This window comes from Manis pentadactyla, chromosome 12 (assembly GCF_030020395.1).
Source record: "Manis pentadactyla isolate mManPen7 chromosome 12, mManPen7.hap1, whole genome shotgun sequence".
Lineage (NCBI taxonomy): Eukaryota > Metazoa > Chordata > Mammalia > Pholidota > Manidae > Manis > Manis pentadactyla.
The window spans coordinates 30,363,962-30,382,326 of record NC_080030.1 but is presented as its reverse complement, the minus strand read 5'-3'; the positions used below and the strand labels follow the sequence as shown (position 1 = coordinate 30,382,326).

Below are 18,365 nucleotides of genomic sequence, written 5' to 3'. Positions count from 1 at the left end.
CAGATGGTTCACGTTTAGTCGCCAGAGAAAGAAAAATGCTTTACAAGTGTATTTGTGCTGTGATTAATTATAACAATGTATCTTTAAAAATGACCAGACTGAAATCACAGCGGAGGACACACAGCACAACGCCTCTCATGCGGGTTCCAGTCAGCGTCATAAATCAATTAGGCATTTGCCTTTAGGGAAGCCCTGTCATGTAGCTTTGGCTGATGACACAGTGAGTCTGGCACCTACCGATTTTGAGGACAGCACCTTGCCTCCGGGGCTTCAGGATGAGTAAGGCGCGAAGTAGGAAATCAGAAGAGGTCATTTCAGGGACAGGACTCTGCAGAGAAGTGAGGAGGGTTCTTCCCGGACTCCATCCGATGGAGGGAAGTGGATGGAGCGGCAGCACCCTGGCTGGGGAACCTGAGACACAGGACGAGCAGGTTAGTCCCTGGGACCTGTTCTGGGCGGCTGGAGCCCAGGCTGAAGAGGACAGTAGTAGGGGACCCGGCAGGGTCCTGCACACTGGGCCACGTGGCCCAACCTCTCCAGCCAGGTCGGGTCAGTGGTGGCCCTTGAGAGGGAAGGGGGCAGAGAACAGAGCCTGTGGCCTCATTGGTCACTGCCAGGCTTAGGTACTGGCCAGAGCTCTCCGGGCAGAGGCTCAGAAGGGCTCGGGCACCTGCCCATTGCTCCTGCCACTCTTCCTGGCCCACTGTTCCTCGGCTCTGGCTCTGTTTGGACAAGCTTCTCCAGCCTGACTACTTGGCACAGATGCACATTCCTCCTTTGCACCACACCGTGGCCATGGCTAAGAACCTCCACCCTGGCCTTCCCTGGGCCTGGGGAGATTTGTGGTTTGGCAGGAATGTTCTGTAAAGCCCTGCTTGCTTTGAAAGATTGCAATCGCTCAGTTGGCCTGCCCTGAGCCTCGGGGAGTGGGGACTCCCCACGCCCACCGACCTCCACATCCCAGGTCCTCCCCTGGCACCCCTGCCATTCAGCCAGAGTGAGTCTGAGGTCAGTTACCAGAGTGGAGCAGAGGTTCATTTAGGGTCTCACTAGTTCAGCCATCTCTGCCCCCAGCAGGTGGGGACATGGGGGCAGGAAGAAGGGCATTTATGGGTGCAGATGGTAGGAAAGGGCAGGTGTCCAAGGCTTCGAAGGCTCCAGGAGGCCATGTGGGTATGTGGAAATGGGAAGTATTTGAAATACACCTTGATGTACCAGAAGCATGTTTTTTGTTTGTTTTTTTATGACTAGCTCTCTATCATTACTATTTGTGTGTCTGAGGCTTTGCCCTAGGGAAGAAAAAGTCATTTTTCTTGATTTTTGAGGTCTTAAATAGACTAGTAGACTTCTGTACTTGTATGCCTGGAGCAGTAGTGTGAAAGCTAAAATATTTTTATCTACAAGATTCAGGCTTTGTTGAGAGAGAATTGTTTTCTTGGAATTCTGAAAGAGGTGCTTTGAATATAAACAGCAAGGAGGCTGCCCCGTAAACCGGTGTGTTGGGAACCAAGGAGACGCCGTGTAACCATGCGGCTGCCTCCAGGGCCCCAGGAGGAAGTGGGTGGGGGGGCATGGAGACTCTAGGTTGGTGCTGGGAAGCCCACACTGCTTGCCCTGCAGGACCGAAGCCCTGGGGCAGGAAGGGCAGGGACCGGGAGGCAGGACACTCACCTGGCTTCCCAAGGTGGGGTCCAGAGACTACAAGCATCAGAGAGAATGTGGGTCCTGCATGGCCCCTGAGCAGGTGAACCAGGTGGGTGCTGCCAGGGTGCCAGCCATGTGGGGGAGGAGCTGACGGCTTGCCCCTCCCGGGACCCTCCTGGGGGGTGGGAAGGCCAAGCACAGACTGCGGCTCCATGCTTCCATGAGAAGCAGGTGTTGGGGAGCTGGATGGCGTCATGGGTGAATGCTACATGGCCTGCTTGGGTGGAGTGCTTGGGGAAGGGTCAGCTATAGAGTGTCTTTGACACAGACAGTAACCCAATTTCCTCCAAATGAGGTTCATTGACTGTGTCCCCTGCAGGCCACCCAGAGCCTCGAGAGGGGACTGGCCCTTCCCAGCTGCATGGAGAAGGGTGGAGGGCGCCAGAGCAGTCCCGATGGCCACTGCCTCCCCTCCAGGGCCCCAAGCCTTTGTCCCCTCTGCAGAGGACTGCAGTCTGCCCTCCTCGCTGCCTGCTAGAAGCAGCTCGGCTCCAGAGCTGTGCTGGCCAATGACAAAACCAACGGTCATTCAGTGACCCTGCAATGCTCTGTCATGAGCCACATCTTCCCTGGGCCCCGTTCTCTGCTTACTTTCCTTCATATATTTTTTTGTAATGAAGCTGCATTTCAATGATGACAAAGAAGCCATCTAACGATTTGCCATCTTTGAAAAATTATCCCAGCCCCCCTGTCTGCCCTGAGCGTGACGTGCATGCTGGCTGTTCAGCTGGCGCTCCCACTGCTCTGAACTCCCCTTGCCCTTGGTGCCTAAGAAGAGAAATGGTTTGCCACACTCATTGACAGGATAAGGACAACACTGGGACACTTTATGACAAAGTAGGTTTCTTTTGACTGCCTAGTTCTTTGGAAAGCGTCTCCCAAGTCTGCCCCCCTCAGACACCTGTGCTTCTGACCAGCCAGCCGTAGAGATTCCAGCCACCCCCACCTTGGAGCTCAGAGAAACAGTGATAGTTTATCATAAAAGAAGGCACACGATAAAGGGTACCGATGGTTGTCCAGATGGAAGAGATGCACAGGGAAGACACAGGGGAAGGGCTTTGAGGGTTTCAGAGACATTGAGGCTGACTCAGCACAAGTGTCACTCGAGTTTGAGAATCGTGAGAATCACAGCCCCACTCCTGCAGCCATAACCAACACCTGCTCCCCTCTGGGCAGGCACTGCTCCAGGACCTGGGTGTGTTCACCCCCTGACCCCTGATAGCCACCTTGAAGGGAATGCCATTGTCAGCCCCATTTTATGAACAAGGAGACTGGGCATGGAGAGGTTGAATGCCTTGGAAACTGTGTGCTGGCAAATGGCAACTCCGGGGCTTGGACCCAGGCTGCCTGAGTCCAGGCCCTCACCCACCACACCACCCGTGGTGTTTCAGCTTGTCCCAAGTGGAACTGCAAATACGGGCTGCAAAGGGTATGCGTGGCATCAATGGTGGGGGACGTCACGAGGGATGTGGCTCCGGGGCCTGTGTGCCCGGAACCCGAGTGATCCTGCTGGACGTCGGGCAGGCCCAGCTTAGGGTGGGGCAGGACTTGGGCCGTTCCAGCCGTTACCAGAGCATCTACTTTCTTACCCTTAGAAGAGCCCAGGCCACGCGTGATGGGCCAGCGTCACACTCTGATCACGTGAAGTTCTGTACCACAAGTACCTGATCTAGATACATGATGCTCACACGACATCTCACAACATCCAGGCGAGGGTGGTGGCTTCTTTCTCACTGCATCGTGGAGCAACATTTCATGAGCTGCATGGGGCCACAGATACAAAAAATTCCTGGGAAAACCCAGAGTGAAGAGATTCTCATCAAAACAACTATTTACAGCCTGGAATCTGAAGACAGGTGGCCTAGGTTCAAATCTCAGCTCTACCCTGTCCCAGCTTGGCCACCCAGCAAAGGTAAAAAGTTCTCCTACTCTCCCAGGCCGGGACTTTGCCATTTGTAAAGCAGGGATGACAGTAGAATCTGCCACGTCGGCTTGCTTGAGGGGCCAGTTGGGCAAAACAGTGTCTGATGGGTGCCACTGAATCTCAAGCAGCCATCATTTACATGACTGATACACCATTTTCAGGGTGCCATTAAGAAAGAAAAAAAAAATACTGGCAATTAAACAATGCCCTCCATCAACAATAAGGCACACCCCAATTTTGGAGATGTTAGAATGGGAAAAAAATGTTAAGTCCTAAAGTTGGTGAGGCACAGTATTACTGTTGCACTTGATCTGCCAGCAACCAAGGCCCACAGAGGCCGGCCTACTAGCTAAGCAGTAAACGGGCCGCGTGGAGCAAATCTGTGAGTGCACGCGGGTGGTGTGGGCCTGCGGGCAGGAATGAGTGGCCACGTGGGTCTGCAACATCTCACTGTCACGTAGATGCACTTGCTGAGTTTGGGCAGGTCCAGGAGGAACGCAGCAGCGGGACAACCATGCCAGTGTTGGTTTTAATTCCACATGCTCTAGTAAAATCTACTGATCATCGCCCATGGACACGGTATTTTGTCAGGCTCTCTGGAGGAGAATAAGGCACAATTTCTGCCTCAAGGAATTTTCTATCCAGCAAAAGAGACAAACATATAACTAACTAACTTGCAAACCAAAAGAACAAGAGCTACAGTAGGAGCAGGTCTGTGGGATGCAAGACCGATTTTATCTGGCGTGGGAATTCCCAGAGGAACCCACAGGCCAGGGAGGCTCATTATGAACAGGAAGCCAGTATTAGTCCCTGGCTGCATTTCCCAGTGACGCAGCCTCCAGCCTTGTCTTAGTTCTCTGTCCTATGTATCCCTTTGCCTAGTTTTCCCCCAATGATTTATTTTCATCTTAGTATAGTCTATGTAAGTCACTCTAAATCTTCCCTGGAACAATGTGGAGCATAAATACACAGGCAAAAAAAAACAGCATATACCACGATGCATTCCTTGAAGGATTTTAAGGTTAGAAAAATTCCTGCTGCATTCCTAGTGGCTTATCTGTAGGTGCAAAGTGGGGAAGGACGGGAAGCCAGGGGTCATGAGCAGGAGCTGGGGGTGGGAGCCAGGCCCCTGCGCTGCGGTGACCACTTGCCCTCTGACCAACCACATGATGGCCAGTCGTCCGGCTCCACGGGGGGGCCATCCTGCCACTGCGCTCTGCTGGGGGTCTGCAGGGGCAGCTGAGGCCGACCCCCTTTCCTCTCAGGCTTCTTCTCAAGACACGTGTGACGTCATTTTGCCACATTATGCTGTCATGCGAGTTACAAGGGCAGCTGAGCACCGCCGAGGGGGTGGGGACGTCTCCACGGGGACAGCAAACACCAAGTCACAGCTGCCATCTTGTGTGGCCGACAACAAAAGGCCTGTGGGCTGCAATCGGGTGAAATGGAGAGAATGAAAATAGACTCACAGGGTCCTCTTCACATTCCCTTCAATTCTATCAATGAATCACTTTTCTTTAAAAAGAAAAACAATGTTTTCTCCTCAGATGCCTGATCCACCCCAACCCCGGGCCAGCCTGCTGCCTCCTCCAGCACAGCCCCAATGACCAGCCTGTGCTCACGCCAGGGCCCCCTGGACAGCCCTGTCCGTCATCTAACCTCCGGGAGCCTGGCCCGCCTCCTCCAGCCCCACCGCCGCCCCACGCATCTGATTCTGCTGAGTTTGAGTCTCTTGGATCTCGCAGCCTCACACACCTGACTTCAGAGCAGGGAGGCCTTCCAAAGAGTGGCCCCCCTGCGTAACAGCTTGCACAGAACATGAAAGGAACTCAGGTCACAGCCACATCCCCTCTGCAACTTCCCCTTTGGGCGCCGCCATCCCCTGACTCCCTCCTGCCCCAGATGCCTGCTGATCCCCAGGCAGGCGCTTCCTGCCCTCCTTCCCTGGCCCGGCCTCTGAGCCTTGCCAGCCTGGAGGAGCGGCCGCAGACACCTGCCAGGCCCCAGGTCTACTGGACCTGGCCCCCTATGGTCCCGGCGGTGCCCCTCCCTCTGCGGGGGGCTCTCTGGAAATTGTGTTTCTACCACAGCAAGAGAAATCCTCATGGATAGTTTCTAGTAAAAAAAAAGAAAAGCTCACCTCATTATAAATTTACTGCCTGTAACATTCCATTCTGACAGTGAATTCCAACCCACGGAGGGTTGCTTAACTGCCAGAAGGTCGCTTAACTGGTCCTTGCTTCCGTCTTACCTTCCCAAGCCGATGACAGGCTCCTGAAGCACCAGGATGGCCTTGTTTTTCTGGATGTCCCTTCATGCAGGGCCCAGCGCATCACAGGGCCTCCCTGACACTCACGGGGTGGAACAAAGGACCCGATCTGCAGTCGGCAAGCACACGCCTCCTGTTCACCACACCGTGCAGCGTTACGAGATTTTGCTTTGAATCACATGGCAAGCCTCGAGTTCTTTCCAGTCACAGATGGATTCCGGCACAATTTAATGGTGAGCAGGATAGGCTTTGTGATCCCTTTCACCGTGGGATTCTTCGACTGTCACTAAACACATTCCACGCAGAACAGTTGAGTGTGCTGGCAGACAGCCACCCACCCCACAGGCTGCCACAGGGCTGAGCAGCAGTGCACACGTGGCGGACCCAGCGTCTGAGGTCGGCACCACCGGCATCGGTGGTTGGAATGTGGTTTCTCCTGGGGAAGTAGGTTTTAAACACCATGCTGTGTAGGGTGTCTTGTGGGAGACAGGAATATCATGAATCAGAGCTTTCTTCAAGGTTACTATGGTTATTATATCATAGGCACTCAAAAAATATTTATGGACTAATTTATTCTGCTGTAGGACATTTATAACTGATAAATGTCTCAAATCAGTCATTTTCCCATGTTTGTTATTTTAAAATAGAATATTTTCAACATTCTTCTAAGGGAGCCTAATATTGTGCTATTGAATATAACATGACAGTGCCAGGCTGATGTTCTCTGGGAAAAGTTTTTAAAATGGAAAACATTCTATTAGGTCTGAGACGGCAGCAGATCCTGCAACCATGCCTGTGTTACTGCATTTCACTCTGAGTTTCTCGAGGTCAATAAGCCAGCCTATCAGAATGATTTTGTAAGAAGTGAATCTGCCAAGGAGACACCAGAATCCCACTCGATAAACATCTAGAAAGGATGTCCTGGCCTCATGCACTTGCTGGGATTGGCTGTGTGTTGCGAGTCGTGTGGAGAAATTGCAAAGTATACAGTGGCTGTTCCAAGAATGCGTTCTCCTCTCCAGGCGTGGCGGCGAATGAGTGTCTCTGAAAGTGCTCAGTCCCAGGCCTGTACATAGCTCACAGACCTATGCAGCCTGCAGAATGGACTGATGAGCAGGGCTGCTGAGGAGAGGGGAGAGGAGTGAATTTTACCAGCCACTTTGGAGCAAAGAGGTTCTGATGACACATCTGTAGGCCTGAAACGGCCGGCCCTTATGCCTCTACTTGCCAAAATTTCTCCTTCAATGCAATATAACAGTTCTCAAATATTTCAGTGTTTGCTACTTTTGATCAAAATGCTTCATAAAAGCAGGGTCCCCCTTTTCTACCTGGTTTTTTGAGTCAGTGGCATGGTGATCCCAAAGTCTTATTTTGTTTAAAATTCTAGCTCAGCTCTGCCACTGTGGTTTGGAAACCCACTGTAGTGTCTCCTGATGGATGCTAACCTGTTGACCCGCAGACGGGTTAGGCAAGTCCTAGACTCTGCTCTTTAAAGCATTTTGTTTCAAATGTCAAATGGGGTTTCTGTTCAGTTATATTTTGTCCATAAGAGCTTAAAAGAAGGCCAGGATGAGCATTTCCAACAGTGACTGCAAAACGTCTAAGAAAATTTTTAAAAATTAAAATGTTTGCAACACATATTGGTGGCTTGAGAGTGCGGTGGTGTCTCAACACATTTCCGAAACAGTCTGCTTGTTTGGGATGCACTGGCATAGACCCTCCTGCGGAGCTCCTGGGGTCTCTTGAGAGCTTGTCCGTCTTTCCCAAGGTGGGACTGGGGCAAGGCAAGTCTCCCACAGGGATTCCCCAGCCCTCAGGGGGCCAGGCCAGCTCTGTGCCATGTCTGATAAGAAAGGTTTAGTGCAAGATGTTGTATGTTTCTAGTCATGGTCTCACAAATTATTCATAACTGGGAAGGTTTCAGGTTTGTATAGAGTTCAGGTTTTATTTTACCATGTAATTTTCCATTCCTTTCTCTGTTTTTGCCGTTGTTCTCAGCCCAGAGCTGGGTACAGCTTCCCAAATGCAGAGAGGCCCTTGGGAGAAAGTGAGGGATCTAAGGACCATGTGCCAGACAGGCCCCAAAGAAAGAAAAAAGAGAAAGAACCCCCCACAAGCACACACTGTTACCCTTATTTATCTGTGTAGGTATTCAGTGACTACTCTATAACTATTTTAGGGGGGCTCTCTGCATGCATAGGGTCCACATCATTGCTCAGGTGACTGATAAGCAATTTTGAGTAGAACACGAAGGGCAGAGCCCCAGATCAGACCACACGTCCCCTGTCGGCGTCGTATCTCTGTGGGGCACAGTTCTTCAGCCAGCTTGAGTTCATCCAAATGTATCATTTCTAACCCATTTCTCTCCCCCTCGTCCTGAGGGAAGTGAAGACGCGGCTGCTTCCCCACCTGGTGAGCCCCTCAGGGACCAGGGCAGCTTTCCCTCCCCGGGGGCCAGTGCTTCCCCCTCTCCCTCCTAGCCATTCTCAGAACATCTGTTACATCTGTACCACCGACAGAGGGCGAGACCTCCGTGGTGTCCAAATGACCCCATTCTGAAAGCGAGGTCCATCCATGTCTTTTCTCCTGGCATCTGTCTTGTTCTTCAAGGTTTCACAAAGGTTACCTCCAAGAGCTTCATAGTCTCATTTCCAAGGCCTTTTATGATCTGAGTCACACAGCTTATACTCACATAGAAAACAGGTGTTCTTGTATCATTTTCTGGCTATTTGGGATTTTGGTTCCCTTAAGTTTGCTTTGTCCTTTATGTTTGAAGATCATTTTTACATAAAGGAAGTGAAAAATAAAGTATAAACTGGGTCATTCTGGTTTCTTCTCCATCTGTTAACATTATACCATCTGCACCTTGTTTCTGGCACTAAACAAAATGAAGCAAAACAGAAAGCCTCAGATGATTCTGGACTAAAGCAGCATGGCCCTAGAATCAGGTAGAAAGAATGCACCTAAGGGTTCTGTGGGTTCTTAAAGCAAAGTATAGGTTAGGGTCCTGGCTTAGCCACAGGGAGGGCCTGTTGTTGATATTCAGCTCTTCCCCAGGCCTGTGCCCGCTGCCAGACATTCACAGCAGGAATGGAAATGTCCCCTGGAAGGCCCAGCAGGAAATCCGGTTTAGTTCCCATACTTTTCCCTGGTACAAAACAGAAGCTGTGACTGGCCCAGTGGGCAGGAAGGCCTGCAGAGCCCCAGGTACGAGCAAAGACCCGTCACATCTGGTGAGGGGGAAAAGCCAAAGCCACTGCCTCTTCTCAACTGCTGATGGTTTTCCAAAAGGGGTAACTGGTCAGCTGACAGGTTAAATTAAAAGAAACTCTAATAAAAGAAGAAGAAGAAGAAGAAGAAAGAAAGAAGAAGAAGAAGAAGAGGAAGAGGAAGAGGAAGAAGAAGAAGAAGAAGAAGAAAAAGAAGAAGAAGAGGAAGAGGAAGAGGAAGAAGAAGAAGAAGGAGGAGGAGGAGGAAGAAGAAGAAGAAGAAGAAGAAGAAGAAGAAGAAGAAAAGAAGAAGAAGAAGAAGAAGAAGAAGAAGAAGAGGAGGAGGAAGAAAAACAAACAAGGAACAAGGAAAAAGCATTAGTAAGAGGGTAGATTAAAACCCTGCCATGTCCGTCATCATTCAAAACATAAATGTCTACCTGTTCCAATTAAAAGGCAGAACTATTAGGCTGGATTAAGAAGAGTTAAGGCCATTAATATGTTGCCTATCAGAACCTGGACTTGGAAAGCATCTTGGCAGCATCTTATACAGTGGGATATCCTGTTCATGTAACACAACACCCCACACCTTGGCATTTATTCATGGGAAATGAGGACATATGTCCACACAAGTTCTGTATATGAATGTCTAAAGTAGCTTTATTCATAACAGGAAAGAACTGGAAACAACCAAAATGCCCATCAGCTGTGGAGTGGAAAAACAAATTGTAGCAACCTTTTCAACATTGTATTGGAAGTCTTTGCCTATGCATTTAGGCAAGAAAAGGAAATAAAAGGTATACAGATTAGGAAGGAAGAAATAAAACTGTGTTTGTTTGCAGATCATATGATCACCTATGTAGAAAATCCAAAAGAATCCATATATTCCTGGAGCTAATAAGCAATTATGGCAAGGTTACAGGATGCAAAATTAATTACAAAATCCAACCACTCTCCTATATACCAGCAATGAACAAGTGAAACTTGAAATTTAAATCTAATGTCATTTACATTAGCACCCCAAAAATGAAATACTTAGGTATAAACCTACCAAATATGGACAAGATCTATATGAGGAAAATTACAAAACTCTGATGAAAGAAATAAAAACAGAACTAATTAAATGGAGAGACATTCCATGTTAATGGAAAGGAATACTCAATATTGTCAAGATGTCAGTTCTTCCCAACTTGATCTATGGATTCAATGCAGTCCTAATCAAAATCCCAACAAGTTATTTGTGGGTATCAACAAACTGATTCTAAAATGTATATGGAGAGGCAAAGGATTCAGAATAGCCAACACAATATTGGAAAAGATCAAAGTTAGAGGACTGATGGTACTCCATTTCAAGATTTACTATAAAGCTACAACAATCAAGAGAGTGTGGTATTGGTAGAAGAAAAATACAAAAATATCAATGGATCAGAACAGAAAGCCCAGAAATAGAGACAGCTGGTCTTTGACAAAGGAGCAAAGGCAGGACAATGGGGCAGAGACAGTGAAATGGTGAAGGAACAACTGGCCATCCACATGCAAAGATAAATAAAAAGATAAACCTAGACACAGGTCTTACACCCTTTACAAAAAGTAAATCAACATGGATCACAAACTGAAATGTAAAACATGACCTGCAAAATTCTTAGAAGACAACATAGAAGAAAATCAGATGGCCTTGGGTATGGTGACCACTTTTTAGATACGACACCACATAGAGAAAATCAGATGGCCTTGGGTATGGTGACCACTTTTTAGATACGACACCACAGGAACAATCCATGAAAGAAAGAATGGATAAGCTGGACTCACCAAATTTGAAAAGTTCTGCTCTGTCCAGACAACATCAAGAAAATGGGAAGACAAGCCACCGACTGGGAGAAAATATTTGCAAAAGAACATCTGATTAAGGACTGTTATCCAAAATACACAAAGAATTCTTTAATCTCAACAATAAGAAAATTCACAACCTGATTTAAAAATAGGCCAAAAATCTTAACAAACACCTCCCTAAAGAAGATAATGCATGGAAAATAAGCATATGAAAAGATGCCCCACATCACATCATCAGAAAATTCAACTTAAAACAACAATGAGATACCACTACACAACTAGAACGGCCAAATTCCAGAACATTGACACCACCAAACGCTGGTGAGGGTGCGGAGCAGCAGGGGCTCTCGTCACTGCCAACAGACACGCAGCGTGGTGCGGCCCCTTTGAAGACAACTTGACTGTTTCTTGCAAAACTGAACATACTTTTACCATATAATACAGCAATTTTACTTCTTTGTATTTACTCAAAGGAGTTGAAAACAGGCCTACTCAAAAACTTGCACACAGACATTTATGGCAGCTTTATTCACCATTGCCAAAATTTGGAAATAAGATATTCTTGAGTAGGTGACTGGATTAATAAACTGATACATCCAGACAATGGAATATTCCTCAGTCATAAAGGAAAATGAGCCATCAAGCCAGGAAAAAACATTGAAGAAACTTAAATGCACATTACTAAGTGAAAGAAACCAGTCTGAAAAGACTATGTACTGTATACTTCCAACTATGTGACATTTTGGAAAAGATGAAACTATAGAGACAATAAAAAGATCAGTGGTTGCCAGGGTTCTGGGGCAAATAGGCAGAGCACAGAGGGTTTTTCAGGGCAGTGAAAGTACTGTGTATGCATTGGACTGGTGGATGTATGTCATGGATTTGTCCAAACCCACAGAATGTACGCCCCCAGTGGTGACCCCTAATGTGAACTATGGACTGTGGGTGATGACGGCGTGTCAGGGTGGGTTTCCCAATTGCAGTAAATGCACCACAGTGATGGGGATGCTGATAATGGGGGAGGCTGTGCCTGCTTCGGGGCAGGAGTTTTATGGGAAATCACTCTACCTTAGACTCAATTTTTCTGTGAACTTAACTGCTCTAAAAAAGATAGTCTTTAAAAATGTTAACATGATCTTTTACTACCCTTGCTGATGTTCAGTAAACACATTTTATTGACTATGTGATGGTTGTCTGAAGGCGCTGATCTCTTAGATTAGTATATTGTGCGTGTTTCTGAATTTACCTTCCCACATGAAACAGTCTTTCTGCAGAGTTGATAACTGAACCTCTGTCTGTGGCTCTTACCGGCAAAAGGTGAATAGCCTGAGCTGCCTAGGGAGGCCCCTCAGAATGAAAGCTGGGACAAGATGCAGTCTTTAACCACTTGGACTGTGCTTCTAGAAATTCTTTTACTGGATATATTCACTTGCTATTAGCTTCAGGGTGAAGTCGGGCTTGAGTTTTCAAGATGAAAAGTCGTTTTTATCCTTCTGGTCAACCTGGAAGTTGTGGTTGCTAAGGGACCCTTACCTGGGTGTCTGGTGCTGCACAGGCAAACTGCCAGTTGTCTCAGCTGCTGCCAGATAACCGGCCAGGTGCCCACACACTCACCTGGGACATCCTTCCTCCAAATGACTTGTCTACAGAAAAATCCCACTAATTCAGAGATAAATGAGTAGAAGGACCTTTAAGGAACCGAGGAGAAGCACCTGTTTTATACATATCAGCTATTCTAAAAACCAAACCTGCTGATCACACTTGCCTGCTCTTGGAGCAAGACAGTTTTTAAATGTCACCCGTTTCCAGTCTCATGGGTAAGAAGAGGTCTCATAAGGTCCCTGAAGAAAGGTCAGTGCTGGCCACTTTCAGATAAAGAGTAAGGTACTGCCAAAATACGTTGTGCAGTTTGGAAAGACAATTCCTGGGTCAAGGTCTTTGGAGCACAGAATATTCCCCACTCCCTTCTTCAAACCAAAGTGTTTTTGTATAACTAATCCCTCCCAACCAGCACGGACGTAATCCTCTTCTTACAGTGTCCATCAACTCTAGATCTGCTTTGCCTCATTTCCCAATATGATTTTCTGGGATGGAAAAACAAGTCTCCAGACACACCAGAGAAGAATTTAGTTCAGTTTCAATCTTTACTTTGTCTGGATTGAAAAATCCATGATTCCAAAATCAAGCCAATACTGTAGCCAAATGTTTATGACTAACTAATTCTAGCTAATTTTCTTCCCAGTCCAGGCCAAAAAAAAAAAAAAGCCAGACCAAAAGTTGACTCTGGGTGTGCAAGCAGCTCTCTTAGGTCCTTTAATACGTCCCAAAACTCAGACAACAGAAACGTCCAGACCTTCTTAATCCATAGAGATTTCCTCACAATGATTTGCTGTCAAGGCAATGATGTTTTGGACCCGCAAAGCTGAGGAAAGACAGTAGCGATTGAGGGTCACAGAAGATCCCTCAGACAGAGCCTGGGAGGCAACTGCAACCACCAGGTCTGAACCTCGACTCGGAGTTTGAATGATGACTCCCTGCACAGAGGCAAATGCCCTAGAACACTGTCCAGTCTTCACGTAATGTGGGAGTCTGTTTTCCAGTAAAATGTCACCTTGCCACATCAGATTGTGGAAAAAGCAATTTATTAGCTGTCTGGATACAGGTAAATTAGTGAGTCTTTCTGAGCTCAGCCTCCTCGTCAATAACAGAAGAGTCGTCCATCTATCTCTGGGGCTTTGCGAGGATTCAGTGAAATATGGCAGAGGGCCTGGTGTGTAGTGAGTGTTAAAACTTTTGTTGAGTACATATCAAGCATTAGCCACATTCATATTTACATATGAATCTGTCTTGGTATAGTAGACTTAAGCAAGGTTTTACCAGCCCAGCTCTGATGTTGTCATAAGAGCATTCTTCGGAAAGCAGGAAAAACTAACTTCCATGTACCTCATTTTCCCTTGTCAAGACATATGAGAATATCAGCACCTACCTAACAGGTTGGAAGGATTAAGTAGGGTGGCTACTTGAACATGGTACCTACCAAAGAATAAAAGTTGAGTGAATACCTGATAGAATTATAGGGCGGGATGACCAAACTGTATCCATGCCTGTAAAAACAGATGTGGGCATGTATATGTGATCATAGCTGCTGGATGCCCACCGAAATGGCAATATTATGTGACAGACCTTCATCTTTCAGGGAAAATGAGAGAATTTAGGTCATCTGGCCACCAGGCTATGCAAGTCTCCAAAAAAGCAGTTTATCCAGCAGACCTTAGAGACAGAGAGAACTATGTGAAAAATCTGAGTAGTGACCTTCCTCTCCAACAGTATGGTGGAAAGATAGGCTGAACATACTACATATTTCCACAGGAAGTGCTGAATAAAATATATCGGTCATCCTTTTACATGTGCAGCAAGCACGGAGCTCAGAAATGGAGGAGATGGACAGCCCCACGGGAAGCCTGGTCGGGGTGGCCCTGGGGCAGGGCCTTGGGTCAGTGAGCCGGGGACTCGGATTCTAAGGTCTCTACAGGGTTGGGAATTAAAACTAACACCTAGTTAGCTTTGGGACACCTTCAAAGGGTCCCTCCATAAAAGGGAACCCTAAGAAAAGCCCCTTCTGGCCGAGGGAGGTGGCAGATGAGCCCGTGTCTTTCCATGGGATCTGATGAGGAGAAATGGTCTCCTCCACGAATCCACTGCCACAGGCCTTTCCCACCTGGGGCTGAGGTTCAGCTTTTTACTATTTGACATAATCACCAACCGACAGCCACATTTAATGAGGGAAAGTTCTTGACAGAAGGAATGCCTGCTGATAACATAAAAGGCAGCATGGAATCAGGAGGTCAGCTTTCCACAACCCTAATGACATCATGGAACCAAGCAAGGATTATCCACTGTTGATAAAACCAGTATGTTTCTGAGTTTCTGAGTTAAGGAACCAGTCATCCTTAGAATGCCAAAGCAACCTCCCCAGAGTACTTTCTAGTCAAGAGGGGAGTGAGGAGGTGTGGTAAGAAATAAAAAATAAGCAAGACTTGAATACAGGCCAAGCAGAGTGCCAGTCAAGCTGACCACTGTGCTTGGTGCCCACACAGGGCTATCAGTTCTCCAGAGCTGTGTGTCTTTGTTGACTCACAATTTACTATTGATCACGGTATTTTACAACTCTGTAAGGGCAGATGTTAAGCTGTGGAAAAGTGGTTGAATGCAAATGATCCTTTCTCATAGCAATGCAAATGAATTCTGTCTGGTAGAGATGCAAATGATGTCTCTCTGGTAGAAAAGGTAACCCTAAAGTTTACAGTTTCATCCTCCTATAAGACATCAACCTATCCTGTATCTAATTTTGCAATCTTACTATTACATTATTTCTCTCTGTGGCTGTAAATACTTCTATCTTTCCTACAATCCTCTGAACCAAGATTACCACACTCCTTGTTCCCTAATTAATGAGTTAAATAAGTCTTTGTCACACACTCACTTTATATTTGCAAGAGTTATGTTTTTAATTGTTGGAAAATTATACTTTGACAAAGCATAACTTTACAATGGGAACATTGGGCAGTTGCCTCACCTTCACCCCCTGCGTCATCACCAGCATCTCCGGTAATGCTAATATCGCGTGTCTCCTGATGTGATGGGCCAGGAAGCCCCTGTCGCCTCTAACGTATCCTCAACAAACATGTATACATGTTTGATATATCCTAAAGAATACTTTAGAAGTTAGTTCCAGTTTGAAAAGAAAATCTTAACTATGTAAGATTAATAGAGATTTAAAGATATAATGACCAGATGCAATTCATGGTTCCAGATGAGGTCCTGGTTTAATAACACCAACTATAAACAACATTTTGGGACAAATGGGAGAATTTGAAATAAACAATGTATATGATATGATGGAAATGTAATTTTTTGGATAAGTAAAGATGATGAGAAAAGTTACTCTGTGAATAAGAAACACTATGCTACATTATATTATTTATTATATTATTATACATTATTGTATTGCTATAACATAATTATTACATTATAATTTATAAATCTATAAATATAATATTCTATAATTATATAATACATTTAATGATTATCATATTTTATAATATATTGATGATATATCATTATGTATATAGTGATATGTATATCATTATAATATATCATATAATATAGTAATCTAACAATTATTAATAAACATTACAATAATATAATCTCAATTTAGTTAAAAAGAAGAGAGAGAATTCATATTGGGAATATAAACAGATTGAAAGGAAGTAAGAAAAAGACCTAGAATACATGTACTGAGGTAACCCTGGTAACCTCAGGGTGGTAGAAATACAACATTTTCATTTTCTTATTTCTCCTTCCTTTTTCCTAATTTCTAATACCTTTTTACTGTTTTTTTTTAATAATAAATGGTTTTATAATAAACTAAAACACAGAAAGAAATTGATACTATCTGAGCATCAATTCTGAAAACTTATAACCTGAACATTTTAGAAAAGTAATTGAAGGGATTGTTAAAACGCTGGTGCTCGTGGCAAAGCAATCACAAAATTTTCTGTCCTCACCCAATTTGCACAGGTTTTCTATGGATGTGTCCTCACAGAAGAGGGACTGAAAATTCAAAATAATACATACACGAGAGTTTTTAAAAAGACCAAAATGGTTTGCTTAAACAAATGAAGACTAACAGTGGATTTCTCAATAACAGTAACAGTTGTCAGAGTAACTTACTGAAAGAACTGAAAATAGATGAAGGTCATTAAAGAATTCTATACTTAACCAAACGATATTTCAATAAAGATAATAAAATAAAGACATATTTTAAAAAATAAAGATGAGCATTTGGGGCTATAAAAAAAGGTGAAAAATTCTGGAGAATAATTGGAGGTGTGAGGGGTGGAGTGATTAGAATTCTATGGTCTTTAGATTGTTTGAGAAAAGAGGGAGATATAACACAACTTTGTTAACTTCAAAATGCATGTCAATATTTTATGAGCAAATAAATGAAGATAGAAAATGCATTGCCAAAGCAGTGCAAAAATTGAAAGGAATTTGGAAAACTCAATCGAGCAAATTAAAATGGAGAAAAAGATAGAAAGGGAGGGAGGCAAAAAATAAAGGAGGAATAAATATAAACCCGAAAATAACATGATAGAAATAAATCTAAATTGTCAGTAATTAGAAAATATGTGAATGTTGTATATTTACCAGTTAAAAGGCAGATACCCTCACCCTGGATTTTTAAGAGAACAAGGACAGACACGGCTATATACCGCTTATAATAAAGAAAGATGTGGAAATGTGGACTGGAAATATACAGCTAAAAAGTATGTACTGGCTATATAATAAATAAGAAAGCTGTTTTAGCTATATTACCAGAAAAAATAATGAAAATACAGAATTTGAAGCACTTTACCTTCTTAAGGGTAAATAGGGCAATATTATATTCCTAATAATGAACATATAACATCTAAAATTGTTTGCACATGGTAAGGTAGCACAGCAATTTTCAGGTAACCACTTCAGGTGGCCTTGAATGACTCCGAGGGAACTCACGCAAGCAGACGAGTGTTTGCCAAGACGGTCCGAGGTCAAGGCTGACTTCGGTTCCCTGACAGGAGGCGTCTGCTCTCGAGGGTCTTCCCTTCATGGCCCTTGTGCGGAGCCAGGCTTTCAAAACACCTCCCGGATCACACCTTTAAACTGTGACCCTCACAAAGGAAAAAGAATAAAAACAGCCCCACCAACCAGCAATCACAAAAGTCTATTGGAAGAATTGACAAGTTTAGACACACGCAAGCCGGCCTTCAGACCCTTCCCTTAGTGGGAGGCGGCTTGGCCGGACAGGCTGCCATCTGGGAAGGTGGAAACCGCCTGAGACCCGGCCTGCGTGACCTTTGGACCTTCGGCCCGCCCCGGTCAGAGTCCCAGTCCTTTCCTCCAGTAAGGAAAAGCTGCTCCTTGTCCCTTCCAGCACCCCTCCCGGTAAAGCGGCACGAAATACCCGCAAAAGGCTTCGCTGATGACCCACCACCCCACAGCCTCCGTCCGCACGTGGGAATCACCTCCACCTCAAGGGTGGGTGGAGGGCCTTCAGTCTCCTAGGAGAAAAACAGATGATGAAATGATTTTCTCTGTTCCCAAAAAGAGGGAAAAAATAACAAAAATCATACCTTTTCTTTTTTTTGCCTGGCAGAAAATGTAGATTTCAGACTGGCCTAGTTTCGGGTACTCATGGGTTCTTTAAATTCGTATTGAATTGCTTCAGCCTTTCTCTCCCTTTAATAAACAACTTTCAGATTATTTCTTTCTTTTGCATTACTATTTTCTAATACACGGTATGATTGGAGGCATTGAGCAGCGGCCCGCAGACACCCTCTGGACCAGACTCCTGGAGCTCCCACGCTGCTCAGTTGGGCGGACCTCT

At 45.5% G+C, this 18,365-nt stretch overlaps 2 long non-coding RNA genes across 3 annotated transcripts; one reads left to right on the top strand and one right to left on the bottom strand.

The window, feature by feature from the left end:
* The first annotated feature begins 225 nt into the window (after positions 1-225).
* LOC130680134 (uncharacterized) lies at positions 226-5,775 on the top strand. Of its 2 annotated transcripts, none has more exons than XR_008993169.1 (3): positions 226-431; positions 3,300-3,616; positions 5,176-5,775. It is a non-coding gene; the product is annotated as an uncharacterized LOC130680134 (long non-coding RNA). The 2 variants fall into 2 exon arrangements; XR_008993170.1 differs by lacking the exon at positions 226-431 and adding an exon at positions 2,297-2,541.
* Positions 4,629-5,875, bottom strand: LOC130680135 (uncharacterized). Its single transcript, XR_008993171.1, has 2 exons — positions 5,769-5,875; positions 4,629-5,057 (listed from the first exon to the last, which is right to left on the bottom strand). It is a non-coding gene; the product is annotated as an uncharacterized LOC130680135 (long non-coding RNA).
* Positions 5,876-18,365: the final 12,490 nt, after the last annotated feature.